This window comes from Macrosteles quadrilineatus, unplaced genomic scaffold (genome assembly GCF_028750875.1).
Source record: "Macrosteles quadrilineatus isolate MER2022 unplaced genomic scaffold, UCM_ALF_1.0 Scaffold_7__1_contigs__length_78375512, whole genome shotgun sequence".
Taxonomy (NCBI): Eukaryota; Metazoa; Arthropoda; class Insecta; order Hemiptera; family Cicadellidae; genus Macrosteles; species Macrosteles quadrilineatus.
The window spans coordinates 16,863,851-16,880,029 of record NW_026542600.1 but is presented as its reverse complement, the minus strand read 5'-3'; the positions used below and the strand labels follow the sequence as shown (position 1 = coordinate 16,880,029).

The following is a 16,179-nucleotide window of genomic DNA, read 5'->3' as shown; positions in this document are numbered from 1 at the left end:
AATAGTTAACAATAGTTTAACATAAGTTTATAAACTAAGCTAAGCGGTCAGTCCAGGCCGACGGAGGGTCAGGAGATGATACAGGATAACACAGACTATAGAGACTATTAACACAATCTGCTGGTACTGTATACTTCAGGTTCAGGTGTATAAGGAGGTCTCTGAGGAGTATTCAGCGGTTAGTCGCAGGTAGACGGAGTGTGTCAGGAGATGATACAGGATCCATGACACAGACTATAGAGACTATAAACACAATATGCTGGTACTGTACTTCAGGTTCAGGTGTGTATAAGGAGGTCTCTGAGGAGTATTCAGCGGTTAGTCGCAGGTAAACGGAGTGTCAGTAGATGATACAGGATCCATGACACAGACTATAGAGACTATTAACACAATCTGCTGGTACTGTACTTCAGGTTCAGGTGTATAAGGAGGTCTCTGAGGAGTATTCAGCGGTTAGTCGCAGGTAGACGGAGTGTGTCAGGAGATGATACAGGATCCATGACACAGACTATAGAGACTATCAACACAATCTGCTGGTACTGTACTTCAGGTTCAGGTGTATAAGGAGGTCTCTGAGGAGTATTCAGCGGTTAGTCGCAGGTAGACGGAGTGTGTCAGGAGATGATACATGATCCATGACACAGACTATAGAGACTATTATATAATCTGTTGGTGTACTTCAGGTTCAGGTGTATAAGAAGGTCTCTGAGGAGTATTCAGCGATTAGTCGCAGGTAGACGGAGGGTGTCAGAAGAGGATACAGGATCCATGACATAGACTATAGAGACTATTAACACAATCTGTTGGTACTGAACTTAAGGTTAAGGTGTGTAAGGAGGTCTCTGATGTGTGGTATTCAGCGGTTAGTCGCAGGTAGACGGAGGGTCAGGAGACAGGTTCCATGACACAAACTATAGAGACTATCAACACAATCTGCTGGTACTGTACTTCAGGTTCAGGTGTATAAGGAGGTCTCTGAGGAGTATTCAGCGGTTAGTCGTAGGTAGACGGAGTGTGTCAGGAGATGATACAGGATCCATGACACAGACTATAGAGACTATCAACACAATATGCTGGTACTGTACTTCAGGTTCAGGTGTATAAGGAGGTCTCTGAGGAGTATTCAGCGGTTAGTCACAGGTAGACGGAGTGTGTCAGGAGATGATACAGGATCCATGACACAGACTACAGAGACTATCAACACAATCTGTTGGTACTTGCATGCAACTGTGTACAACCTTACCGTCATCTGCACATCAGCATATCGTGGGTGACATCACCATCGCAGTAACTCGCTCCGGAACCGCTAGGTTTCTCTGTGTTTGTATTACATGCATTACGAATTCGAATGAACATGTTAAATTCCACAATCGTCATTGTAGTTTTATTATCACTAATATTTGTATCAAGGTTTGATTAAAAACAACGGCTTATTCAGTGACAGTCTGAATATTGCCTGTTTCCTTCTTCTAAGGCAATTTTTAGAACTCTTTGCAATCGGTTCTCGCTCAGACTTTAGTCTCTAGTTTCATCAAATAGGGTTACAAGCCTCTGTTGTGGTTAGCAGTATGTGGGTAAAACACTCCTCCTACACTGGGCTAAGAATAGCCGCGCGTGTAGAATTTTTAACAAGGCGTGGTTCTTACCGAATCGCGCCGCCAAAGCGTTTGTACGTGTTAATAATAGGCTGCCAAACTGCAACAATTTATAACTTTTCCAGATCTGCTAATCTTTCAATTTTGAAATATTCTTCTTTTTCTTCCAGACTTTTGAAATCCAGACTAAATGTAATAGCGTGTCCTAACCGCATTTTTCAAGTTGACAATATTCACACTACTTTGGCTTGGGGAAGAGACCTACCGTCAAGTAGGCTCATCACACACTGCCTCCGGACCGATCTATTCCACTATTCTGATCCGGTTTTTTCGCCGAATCCGGCAAATTTACACACACTGCATCAGGCGTTCCAGTTCCGGCGACTAGTCTATGCGAGGACAGCGGATACTGTCAGTTGAAGAAGTGTTAATCAACAACTAGTTAGTTATAACAACATTTAATTTTAACAATGAGTGACATTGACAGTGAAGAAGACATCATAGTAGGGCTAGTAGTATTAAATTAATTACTTACTAGTGTACACGTTGCTCGAATTCGAGCAATTGCAAAGTATTACAGGAGTTATTTCAAAACGAATAACAGTCATATTTACAATGAGTTCAAAAGAGTCAACTCAAAGATTACCGGTCGGTGTGTAACGCAAACCATGTTTATCTTCGTTATTGATAAACCTAAAGCATTCCGGCCGGTTTTCTCCTTCTCAAAATGCCTCGCTAACAGGCAACACAGGTCATTGATAGAGGGCCAATTGAGAACACAAAGTCGTTTTGGGGTAGTGTTAGGGTGCATTTATAACTTAATAGTTGAGATTGTCCAGGGTCAGGTGCTGACTTGATGAGTTAAGCCTATTACGCGTCACTGTTCTGTAGCTGCGGTCGTTATCACGATTACGCCTCCTGTCTATGTTTCGTTGTCGTCACGTCGTAGGAATTTAAAAGAAAAAACAACAAATAAACAAATTATAGCTACACAAAACAACGAGAAATGCACAAATTTAAGATACAACCATACTAACACGATCCGTCTTGGGGGTTATGTTTACACAAACTCAAATACCGTACTGTAGTAAATAAATGTACTCAATGCGTTTCATTGAATTGAAAAATAAATAACAGCAATTAAATTATACAGCTGATCAAAATGTAAACAATTGTGTTCTCCATAAGGATAACATGGGAACTTTCAAAGCCAATGGAGCAGAGGCCAAGGGACTTTTTCAAAAATGTAAGGCCAGTTTGCAAATCTACGTGACACGCTCTTTCCAATGAGACGTCAATGGATAAAATCGGTTAAGAAATGGCGGAGGAGTTCAACCGACAAAGTTTCATGTAGCGTATTAATTATATAGATTTCTTCCCAAATATGTTCCTTAATAACTAAGTTGTAGTAGCCCTTGTGGCCCAGGTCGTATAGCACAGGGTACTCCTGCACTTGCACAATTAATTTCTCTTCTAATGACATTTTGTAACAAAACGTACAGCGACAACAATCACCAAAAAACCACGTCTGCTGCTACGTGGTGAGTAGAAGTCGTCTGCGCATGCGCGAGCTCCCCGGCGCCGGAAGCTTGCCTGAAGCCTATCGCTTCTGGACCAAAATAATTTTACCGGAGAGCACCTGACCTGATGCAGTGTGGGCACTTCTATTTGGATTAATGGTTTTCAAATTTACCTGATCCGGCATGCCTGATCCGATTTCACCGGACCGGACGCAGTGTGTGACGAGCCTAAGGCCCCGTTTATGCACCAAGAGCGGGAGCGGGGCGATAGCGGGCCCGCTCCCGCCGTGAATGGGGCTGTTTATGCACGAAGAGCGATAGCGGTAGCGGTTGGTTAAAGGAGAATGGAAGGGGGACACAGTCTTGCCAACTCAAACTTTGCCAAATAATTAACTCAACTATTTGTCCTAAGTGCGCGTGGGTCAGGTTGGCAACCCTGGCTGCAGCCCCTCTGCTCCCGCCGTGCATAAACAGTCCCATTTGACTCAATGTAGTTGAAAACCGCTCTATTCCAGGCAACCGCTGCGATTTCTAACTACACAGCGGGTGAATTAGAAACCGCAGTGGGAGGTCAACCGCTATCGCTATCGCTCTTGGGGGGCCTAATAAATAAAATAAACGGGGCCTAATATCCGAAGAAGGTATTCACTGACAGACTACAAGATTACGTTAACCATTTGTTTAGTCGATTTAAATCTGGAATGCAATGTCTTACTATATGCACAGGTTGTTAAAAATGGATGTTCAACTTGACATGTTTCCCTTGAGATAGTTAGATTAATAATACGGGAAGAGTAAATTATTGGTGTTATGCCTAAGAATGTTTGGAATTAAGTTTCCAGGTGTGATTCCAGTGCCTAATAAATCATCTGTTATTGACATAAACAGGTTTCAGGAAACCAAATCAGAATTTAGGTAAATCTTTATATTAAAAGTTAAAACTAAATCAGCAAAATACAATTTCGTTTAGTCTGCAGGTTTGTTGCAACCAGGGTATTTTTTTAGTACGTAATCGGTTTCCTTAAATTTGTACATGTCAATTTAATGACACCTGTAAACTTAATTTCAAACATATCTTGGCGTAAAACCAATGCTTTACTTTCACAGATATAGTCAATGGTATTATTCTAACTCTCCGATATTGAGGTCACACCATGGTTTGTCTAGCTCCCGTTAGGCTACCTAGATCGGCGTCAGTTTTAAATCGTGTTACTGTATTAACAAGTTTATAGACTAAAGCGGATTTTTGCGACCAACGCAGGGCCGTTATGGTGATAAATAAATATATTCCTTTTCTTCAACTTAATTTGTCAAAGTTTTATCGAAAAATTGCCTTCAAAATCTCTAAAATTTGAAATAGTTACTGGACCGTAATGATTCTTGTGCAATGATTATAGTAGGCAACGTCAAAGTCAAGAATGTTGACAACAAGATGTTTATTAGGGTTTGCTGAGACAAGCGTCTACATATAGGGACAACCACATCCATCCATGTGTTAGTGGCGTCCACAAACTTGAACATTGTATCATAGAATAAATTACTTATTCTAAATTAATTATAATCATAGAATTACTTCATCTATGATAGTATTGTGAAACCTGTAACATAGTGTGTACGCTGGCTTTATCGTCTTAAACAATGTGACAATACCAAACCAATATAATAATTTCATAAAAGTGTAAAATCTGGGGTTTTTCGGTTCTCATCAATGTTGAGGCATCATTACGTTTGCCTTGAAGGTAATAAGGTGTTTTATGGAATGTTTTATAAATACAGTTTTATTCCTCCGATTTTGCTCGCCACCACGTGATAGCAGATGGTGACCATGCCTTCTTGAGAGCACACCTGTCAGTATAAACTGAGTGTTAGGTATTGAGTGTACCGTGTACTAACGTGTATAGATTATTTTGTTTGGTTTAGACTTACATTATGAATGGAGATAAATACGATGCTGAGCGTTTCATACTTGAAATTAAAACTAGACCCGCGATATGGGATCTCTCGTACAGACTTTGTTCTGGCAGAAATGCAAAGAATAAGTGCAGGACGGAGATTATAGCAACACTCATTCTTACGTATGTAAAAACACCTTTTCCGGATTATTCCTTAGACCAACGTAATAAGTGAAAAACACTCATTTCACACTTATGTCCCGTAAAAACGGACAAACCCAAAATCTACGCTTTTTACGGCGTTTCCGTGACCGTAGGAACACGTACGCCAACGCTGCTGCCTCTTCCACATCCATCACTAGAGCGGTTGGTACTAGTGGCTCGGTGGTGGTCAGTACCAATCATCATGGTGGTACAACCAAATTACTGGTAGCGCCACCATGGTGGGCCAGTGTGCAGAGGCCCGACGTTTGAACGTCTGCCGACAGTCCTGGCAGCATCTGTCACGTGACGGGTAGCGCCACCATGGTGGGCCAGTGTGCAGAGGTCCGACGTTTGAACGTCTGCCGACAGTCCCGGCAACATCTGTCACGTGACGGGTAGCGCCACCATGGTGGGCCAGTGTGCAGAGGTCCGACGTTTGAACGTCTGCCGACAGTCCCGGCAACATCTGTCACGTGACGGGTAGCGCCACCATGGTGGGCCAGTGTGCAGAGGTCCGACGTTTGAACGTCTGCCGACAGTCCCGGCAACATCTGTCACGTGACGGGTAGCGCCACCATGGTGGGCCAGTGTGCAGAGGTCCGACGTTTGAACGTCTGCCGACAGTCCCGGCAACATCTGTCACGTGACGGGTAGCGCCACCATGGTGGGCCAGTGTGCAGAGGTCCGACGTTTGAACGTCTGCCGACAGTCCCGGCAACATCTGTCACGTGACGGGTAGCGCCACCATGGTGGGCCAGTGTGCAGAGGTCCGACGTTTGAACGTCTGCCGACAGTCCCGGCAACATCTGTCACGTGACGGGTAGCGCCACCATGGTGGGCCAGTGTGCAGAGGTCCGACGTTTGAACGTCTGCCGACAGTCCCGGCAACATCTGTCACGTGACGGGTAGCGCCACCATGGTGGGCCAGTGTGCAGAGGTCCGACGTTTGAACGTCTGCCGACAGTCCTGGCAACATCTGTCACGTGACATAGTGATAGTTGCTCGGGCATTAGTGAAGCTGTTCTACACGAACAAAATCTCATATCCCCTGTAGCTCAGACGGTAGGAGGGTAGGAGTTAAGGCACGCCTAGAAGGGTGGTCGTAAGTCCTAGAGCGGGCTCAAATCCCGCCCCAGGGGTGTACTTTATATTTCAATAAAATGACGTAATATTTTTTATCAGCAAAATAAAGAAAGTACGTATTTTTTATATTGAAATTGGAAAATTCGTTATTGTCCAAAATACGTAGAGTTAATGTAATAGTATCCAAACTCAAACTCAAATATCTTTAATTTTGACAGTTGATACAAACTGCATGATAGCGTCAATATCTAGGAATTACCATTGTATATCAGATAACTTATTCAAACATCAGGAGTTGGAAAAATCAACATTACTAGACATATAATATTTAAGTTCAAGTTTTATAATCGTCAAGATTCACTTTACCGAAATGTTTACCTACTTTACAGCACTAGTGTGGTAAATTACCGTACCATTGGGGTTGAAAGATTGAGAGAAAAGAAGTAAAATTGTAATTCTTCAAAATCCAACTTGTCAGCTGGTAATTTCCAATTCAATTGTTGATTGATGACTTGCACCGAAAACTCACATATGGTTTCCTTAACCTAAGGTGAACTACAAAAACGATTTGCTAACCAACTGTTTCAGGAAGGTGTATTGAAAGTTTTATAAATGAAGTTTTACAAACATAAATAAAACTGTCGTAGGTAAGTTGTGTACCTTTTAGTGTAAGCAACTCGAGTAAATAGCTTAAGTGTTTCTACTTGTGTCGTAAAGACTATCTTTTAAGCGATCGTTGCGTAAACTATTATAAGATAAATAGGTAAAACCCCATAATATGTCGAACAATCAATCCTTGAAAATATTGGTTGAAGTAACAAAAGTGTCAGTGTTATAACATTATAGATATTCAAACCCAATTATTTAATCCAATATGTTCCTAACATATGAAGTACATAAACGGTTTTGTTTAAATAACTCATTCGAATTCTTCTGGTTAACGTGAAACAGAAGGTTGGAGATAAAATTAAAACTTTTAAGAAGTAGGAATCTTGGCTAGAACAAAGTTTATAGAACAATCTTTAAACTTAGAGTTATCTAATTCACATTTCAAAACTTAATTAATTGTAATTCTGATTTAAGTTAAATAATGTCTTAAACTATTCATGAATCTCCTTTTTCTTCGTTTAGTCTATTTATTCACAGTCCCTACCCTACAACTTAATTAAGTATTTTTAACTCTTAATTATTGTTTAATCATATAGATAATAAAGCTAAAATAAACTAAACTGTGTTTTCTAAATACAAGGTGAATTAAAAGTCAAGACCGTCGAGTAATCTTAGAAGGAAGTTTCATTTTATGATTTTGAAATTTTTGAGTGTCCCCACAAAAGGGTGGATTTGGGGGGCAACTAAAATATTTTAAAAGTAAACCCCCTTGAAGTGACACCTCATTTTGAAGTGTTTACAAAAACTTAAAGAATGGTGAAATAAAACCAGAGCTGTCTCTTCACTATCCATAATGATAGCAAATATTACCATTGATTTTCCACAACATTTTACGGGCTACCATTTTGGATAGAGAAGAGATAGCGACCTCTAGTTTTCACCATTCTTTAAGTTTTTGTAAACACTTCAAAATGAGGTGTCACTTGAAGGGGGTTTACATTTAAAATATTTGAGTTGCCCCCCAAATCCCCCCTTTTGAGGGGACACTCAAAAATTTCAAAATCATAAAATGAAACTTCCTTCTAAGATTACACGACCACCAAAAGGATATCTCTGTATATTTACTTGGAAAAATATTAGTGGGGGGGGGGGTCTTGACTTTTTATTCATCCTGTATATTTAAAGTTTTTTTATGTGTAAAGCCTTACCGTGTCTCGCTCTCGGTGTCCATTGTATAATTTGTATGAATGTATTTTATTATTTAAATATCTATAGAGAAATTCTCTAAAAGTAATTAAAATATTTCTGATAGTTTGCCGAATATGGTACATCTCAAGTAAAAGGTCAACTGAGTTAATTTATTACTTATTATAATTAGTAACACTTTATTACTTAAATGTAATTCTTACGATGCGTCTTAACAATGTTTATGATTATGATTATGTTTATGATGGTTTATGATTCACTTACCGTAGACCAACGCTTACAACAAACAGAACACTTGTAACTACTGTCATTGACTATATAACACTACACACTACAGGGTTATATAGTCAATGCTACTGAACAGCAACAGAGCGTGCCTTCCAAATGGAGTACGCAATCGTGCTACAAGAAGTATCCGTATTGCCATCCTAGCGCCGTGGCACTTCGGCTGTTCAGAGTCGACTATTTGTAGGAATGTGTTTTATTTACAGGTATTGTTTTACAAATTAAAAGCAATTTAATGAAAAAGCTGAAGTCAATGTGGTGATTAAATCAGTCATTACTTGAAATAGTGTTTTACGCCACGCTACACTGTTTTAATCGTCCCATGCAAGAATTAAGTCCAGAAAACAGCTGTTTGTCGCCAACTTAATCAGGATTTCATTACGTACTACTGTATTTAATGAGTTTTTACCGGACACCATGTAATTATAAATATTTGGCATAGAGTGGTTATAAAAAAACATAACCGGTTATAAGAAGTAATTGTTAGTCCTTTAGTCGGTGGGAATTCGTAAGCATTTGTACAGGTTTTTATTGTTATAAGTAGTATGGCGTAAAATATCGTAAGTCCCTCGTCCAAAATGTGTTAACAAACTCGTATGGTAATCCCGCACTCGACTTCGTCTCGCACGGGAACGACCACACTAGTCCGGTAAACACAAATTTTCTAGACTAGTAAAGTAATATAATGTCACAAAGACATTTCTGGGCTATTACATAAGTATTCATATTCCATAGTAGCTCTGCTAGCTCGGCTACACCAACAATTCAACTGTAATAAACCTAGTTCAACAACGGAGCAGAAGATGACCTAAAGGTCGAAACGTGCGTCCTCCATAAATATTACTGGATTGATTGACGTAAGTTGTAATTATTAATTTAAACATCAATCCGTTTGCTACAAACCAATCATGATGAATTCAGCTTGTCAAGCAGAGGTAGCAATGAACCAATATAGATACACTAGGTTGGCAATAGATCAGACCATTGAGAACATAAGATTTAACAAGTTTTGTCTGAAAAATGACATCACGCCCAACTACATCCACATACGGACAAATTGCAAAACAGCTGCAGCCAAATTAGCAATCTCCTTAGCTAAGAAAACCTGGCTAAAAACTGAAATAAAACAACTTTATTCCAAAAAAGACAGGTTAAATAAAAAAATTGCTTAACATACACATACAAATAGGGCAGTCAATGAACAATGAAAACATGAATGCATTCTTACAAAAGGTCAATGATTGGATTGAACCTATCATAAGTAAAAAACGAGATATTCAAAGAAATAAATTAAATTAACTTTTAACCATTCAGAAACCAACACAAACAATTGTTTCTGACCATAAATTCGACCACAGAGTTGTAAACAATACTGATATAAGTTTTGATAAAGATGAACAGGATCTATTAAATAAAGGTTTGAAATATTGTGTTAACATAAATGAAACATAAAGTATTGTCAGCTCTCTTCTTGACGCAGAAAGTGCCACCCAATATGTAACACATGACAAAAGAAATCATATAAGATATGATATAGTAAATAAGGTGAATAGCATGCATAACATCCCCCAAAATAAGGACAACATTCGCAAAACCGTCAAATCAATTAAAAATAAATTAGAAAATAACAATGCTTTGATTCTAAAAGCAGATAAAGGAAATACAATAGTGGTTTTACACAGAGATGCTTACAACAAAAGGGTCTTTAACTTTATTAATGACAATAATATAAATAGGCTAAACAAAGATCCTACCCCTAAATATACCAGGGAAGTAAATAAATTTATTAATGAAAGTAAAGAGCTTTTTAATGACTCCACGAAAAGGTTTCTCAGAGTGACAAACCCAAAAGCCCCCAAGATAACAGGCCTCCCAAAAGGACACAAACAGGGAACCCCAATTCGAACTCTTATCAATTTCAAAGAAGCCCCATCTTATTTTTTGGGAAAGAAAATTTACAATCCATCACTTTGCAGGACAGTAAGAGTACACGTCTGACCTAGTTGACAAAATCAAAGATATCAACATACCACAAGGAACCACAATGATTTCTTACGATATTAAAAGTGTGTACACTAGTATCCCAGTAGAAGAAACATTAACTATTTTGAATGAGAGATTAACAAAAGGGGGAAGCTTAAGTGATAATGAGATAAAGGAAGTGATTTACGCAGCCAGCATTATCGTCCAGCAAAACTATTTTGTGTTCAATGACAATTACTATGAACAATCTGAGGGGTTGGCAAAGGGCTCACCACTCTCAGCAATTCTTAGCGAAAAATTTCTTCACAATTTAGAAAATAATAAAATACTTGCAGGGAATCAATACAATAGTAAAATAATTTATTGGAGGTATGTGGACGATGTTTTGTGTTTGTACAAAGGCAATAAGAGGCAAACAGCTATCTTTGAAAAATATTTAAATTCCATACACAACAATATATCCTCCACTTCAGAAACCGAATCTAATGGTAGCATAAATTACTTAGATCTATCCATATCCAATGTTGACAATAAGCACCATTTTAAAATATACAGGACGCTCACACAATCCGATCAAGTAATCCACGCAACTTCTTATCACCCGTTATCACACAAACTCTCAGCTTTCAATTCCATGTTAGATAGATTAATTAACAAACCAATGAGTACCACAGACAAACAGACAGAATTGAATACCATAAAATACATAGCCCAGCAAAATGGTTATGATCCAGCTCTTGTTGACAGAATGTATAATAAACGCAAGGCAAAACCAAGATCAGGAGTTATTAAACTAAGTTTCTCTGATCGAAATATTAATTAATAGATTTTTTTAATATTTTAAGATTGTTTAATAGATTGTTGGTATGGATTGTTTTACATTGTTTTCATAGATTTTTTATATATTGTTTTATAGTTAGTTTTTTATGAATAGTTTATTAGTATTAAGGACAAGAGTTGTTTTGAAAAGCAGAAATATTGTATCTGAAAAACGCTTGCTAAATAAAGATATTATTATTATTATTAAAACACATATCACCTAATTCATCACAATCAGAATCAAACAAGAAGTATGCATCTGTCAGGTATTCAAAGAAAACTGGACACATTATCAAGAAAACGTTTAAAAAACAAAATGTTACCACATATTTCAGATCAGAAAATAATTTACAGAAAATATTAAGCAATACGAATAAACCCAACAATAAAAATTAATACAAAGGTTCAGGTGTATACCAACTTAATTGCAATGATTGTAACGCATTTTATATAGGACAGACGGGCAGATCTTTTGAACTGAGATTTAAAGAGCAGGTTAAAGAGCTTGAGAATATTAGCAGAACGCCAGGAACAAATTTTAAATCCAAATATGCGGAGCATTTAAGTGAACAGGGGCACACTTATACAAATATAAGTAGTAACTTAGAAATCTTAGCGAGGGAAAAGAAAGGACAGCGGCTTGACAGACTAGAGGAAATGGCCATATACAAGGGTTTCAAGCTTAATAAAAATACTTTAAATGAAAAAATTCATTCAGACGCCAATCCTGTATATGACACCATTATTCGACTGACAGATAATACAAGAAGGAGTGAGTGACGTCATGGTTCAATGTCCAAAGCAGGGTGCCTGGACAAGTCAGTGCCGCCGCAGTCCCGATTAGCCGTGCGCACGGTGATAGTTTTGTTTAAATGTTTTCGTCTTCGTCAGTGTCGTGTTTTTGTTTTTCTATGTTTACGTGGTCAGACTGTGCTTTTCAATGTAAAATATTTGACGCGGTTGCTACACCAACAATGCAACTAAGTATGGAGTAACCTAGTTCAACAACGGAGCAGAAGATGACCTAAAGGTCGAAACGTGCGTCCTCCATAAATATAACTGGATTGATTGACGTAAGTTGTAATTATTAATTTAAACATCAATTCGTTTGCTACAAACCAATCATGATGTAGGAACATCACTCTAAACGACCCAGACAAGTACAGAATATTATAAACTATACTAATTATCTCAATAATTACTTTCTATATCCACTGTATCGTCTTACGACTTAAACGTTCAAATCAACTTCACGTTCTTTTTCAAATCTTTAAAGTTTTTTTATGAGTTTTCCATTATTGTTCTTACAACTATCAACGATTTTGATTAATCAATATCTCTAACTAATGTCGCTCTACGTTTGTATTCGGCTAAAGTCTACCTTTGGTTTATTAGGTGAGTCGGAGGCTCAAGTGATGGGGCAAGAGTCGAGTTGAAAATCGTAAATCTGCGACTCCTGCAATTGTACTTTCCGCAATCCGTACGGCTAGTGTCTAACCTTGAGTAGTATTGATCGATACCCGCAAATATGCACTTTACATCATAGCATCAAAGTAAATACTAATCAATGTTGTTTTAAATTCCCAACACTGTATGTATAACAGGAAAAAATATAAAACAGTTTTTCTTTCTCCTGAAAAGTTTGATATTTTGTAGTTACAAGGTTTGCAAATTAAGGTACCGACTATAGTGGAGAAACCATTAAAATATTTACTTTGAAATAGCAATTTTAAACATTTACATTACAACAATTACAGCTTTTTACAATATATACAACATATTTTTACTAACAATGTTCATAGTTTTACATTTCACGTTTACTCTAAGTTTTTTCTGCCTTCTTTTGTTTTGATTTTGTCTGAGTCCCTACTATATATAAGCGATTCCTTATGGGCAAAGACCGGGAATGCCGAGGGTCGATGATTTCGGGTAGTATGCAATCCATGTAGAATCTTTTTAGTTTTGGCAACATTTCTGCCTGCCAAAACTGTTCATCCCGCTCTATTGTTTCAGTTTTGATTCCCTGTGGTGTACATAGGCAAAATACATACATTCTTCTCTTCGTGACTTGAAGTTGGCCTTGAACTTCATAATAAAAATGGTGTTTTTTTTATCACCAATTTTTCATACTTAGTAACTGCCCAAAAGGTACACTTCCGCTTTCTGATAGCCTCGTCAGGTGCAATATACTTAGCAGAAGATGGACATTTAATTTCAACAGTTCCATCTTCATTCAGAAGGCCATCAGGACTGGCACCGAGATAGGGGTTGTCTCAGTCGATGAAAATACCGCATTTACCTGAATTGACCTAACACGTTTTCGAGGTCTCGAGCCACTGATTCATTTTTTCTACCACAACCCGTTGTTGATCTCATATTACAAACACGCCCGAAGTTCGAAGCTGTCAAAAAATTCGGCGAATCTCTAGCCACTCATTTGAATCGCTTTGTTCCACCGTTTCTCATTCAATTCTTTTGAATTCTGCTTCTGACCTGTGTAATGTTTTTAAAAGGTAATTTTTTTCTTTTTCCATAGTATTTTCATCAATATCGGGCCGTTGTGCTTCAATACCGTAGTATTTTCTATCAGCAATTTTTTTTCGATTAAATAGTGTTTTCCTGCACCTTTTTCTTTGTCTTTGGCTGTCCACCTTCTTCTTCCTCTTCATTGCCACACTTTTTGCGAATACCCCTGGACTTGCACCGTACATTTGTTCGTGCAGCTTGTAGTGTGCCAGTCCGGAGTTGTGTTGAATGACAGCAGCTGTACATCTAGTCTGATATGAACCACTAGCAGTATAATTTATTCTTTTTCCGCCAATACATTTGGCAACAATTGAATTGAAATGTTCTACATAGTTGCTAGTGACGTCAGCAAGTAAGCTGCGGCTGTTGCGGCTAACATCTCTGAACACATCAGTGATCAATGGGTAAAGGCCTACTGTGACAAATTTGGTACTAATTGTCATCTGCCGGGCAGTAGTAGGGTCCACCTCTCAGCACAGTTTTTGTGTCCCCCAAACACGTGACTTTGTAATATTCAATATATCCATTCTCAGATTGTCTATTGCTTTACTTGATTCCCCTTCATTGATTGCATCATTCCTTTCCTTTTTACGGTGCTCAGTGGCTTTAGTTACTGCCATTCTGCAGCGTAACAGGTTGTCACCAATGTTCTTCCTAAGCCAAACGGAAGGTTTGCAGGTTTTAGAGGCTGCAATCGTTTTGTGTCTAGTGCACATATTCCTCAAAAGATGGGTTTTGCACTCTATCTTCTGAACAGTGAGGTTTTGTAGGGCCGAGAATCAATTATTTTCTTATATACGCTGCTGTCCCCATCGGCAATAAGTCTTGCATACCGTACATTGTACATTTCTTCACTCTTTTTGAACTCCTAGAGCTGACTCCATACTTGTTGAGCTTTGCTTCATGCCCCAATTTTTACAGCGTAAGTGATCTTTTGCTGGCTCTCCTCTTGTATCAGCTAGAGCACAAGCTGTGCATAGGTTTACATTTGGGTAAGAATACAGTGTATTAAAAATTTATATCAATATAAGTTGTGCTGAATGTGAATGGAAGTATAATAGAGAAATTCTATTAATAAATAACTTAACATACTCAGTCGTATATAAAACCAAATAAAAAGCACGGATTTTATTTGCCTTGTATTTTATGATACATATTTTAAAGATTTAATTATCCAAATAATAAATTCAAGCTTACAAGGACTATAGTTCTGTATGCTTAATAAAAGATAAATGTTGTTACAAATTACAGTGAATATATTTAATCATTTAATGTAATATTTAATATTTAATATTTAATTAATGTAAAGAAATATTTACTTTGTTTTTCCAGTGACAGGTTTCCGTCAAGAGGTAAACGATCTGACAAACAAACTTGTTTACTATCAACTTCAAAACAGCATAGTGTTATCAATTCTTTGTTGTTTCAAAGTCTAATAAACCCTTCATGACCAACCAGAATATATTATATCTAGCCTTACATAATATAAGCTACCGGTAAATAAACATAGGATATAGAATTATTATTAAAGTATTCTATTAGGCTATTGCAATTAGGTTTTGAATAACATTCAGTTGAGTCCTCAATAACTAATTACTAATCAAAATAAATAATTATACTGATATCACACACATTGGGTGATTTGACGATATTTATGTATAATTTAAGAGAAAATATCAAATTAAACTTATAACATAGTAATCCGAATATTTTAAACACATATTCAACAAGTAGGTAAACCAGTCTTTACAGGTAAAATATTGACAGGTTTTTTAGGCGAGGATTTTTTTTTAAATAACTCCTTTAATTAAAGCCATACGTAAAATCGTGAAGTATAAATAAACCACACTATGAGTTGCTATGGTGAAAATAGCTTTTTACTTTAAGACTGAGAATGCCAGAACGAATCTTATCCCAATTTCAGAATGTATAGCAGTGTGTATGAGATGGCTATGATTCCAGTCAATCGTCCGTCTCATACTTTGCTATCGTTTTTCTGCCCGCCTTTCACGGCACAAGTTTTGCCATTAGATCTATAAACCGATAACGAGCTATTAAATCAAGCGGCCCTGTGGCGCAACGGATAACGCGTCTGACTACGGATCAGAAAATTCCAGGTTCGAATCCTGGCAGGGTCGATGGAAAATTTTTATCTAAAATTTGCGAAATTTCATCTTATAACCCTAGAATTATCTTCTTTTGTTTTTCGAACACTATTGCTAATTATTTATTTCAAACTGCTGACAAACGCAATGAGAAGGGCTTGTGAGTTTAAAGTCGTTGGGGTGGCTTGGAATCGTTTACAAGAATCGTACGAAATGCATTTTTATGATTCTAGAGTCGATGGGTGATGTTTTATGCTAGTTTATTCAAAGGTTTTAATGAATGGAAGTTTTTTATTCAATTATCTGCAAGTATGACGTTGCTAGAATTAATCACGTGCGAGATGTGACTACC

General features: G+C 37.7%; 1 non-coding gene across 1 annotated transcript; it reads left to right on the top strand.

The window, feature by feature from the left end:
* Positions 1-15,787: 15,787 nt before the first annotated feature.
* Trnar-acg (transfer RNA arginine (anticodon ACG)) lies at positions 15,788-15,860 on the top strand. The gene has a single exon. It is a non-coding gene; the product is annotated as a tRNA-Arg (tRNA).
* Positions 15,861-16,179: the final 319 nt, after the last annotated feature.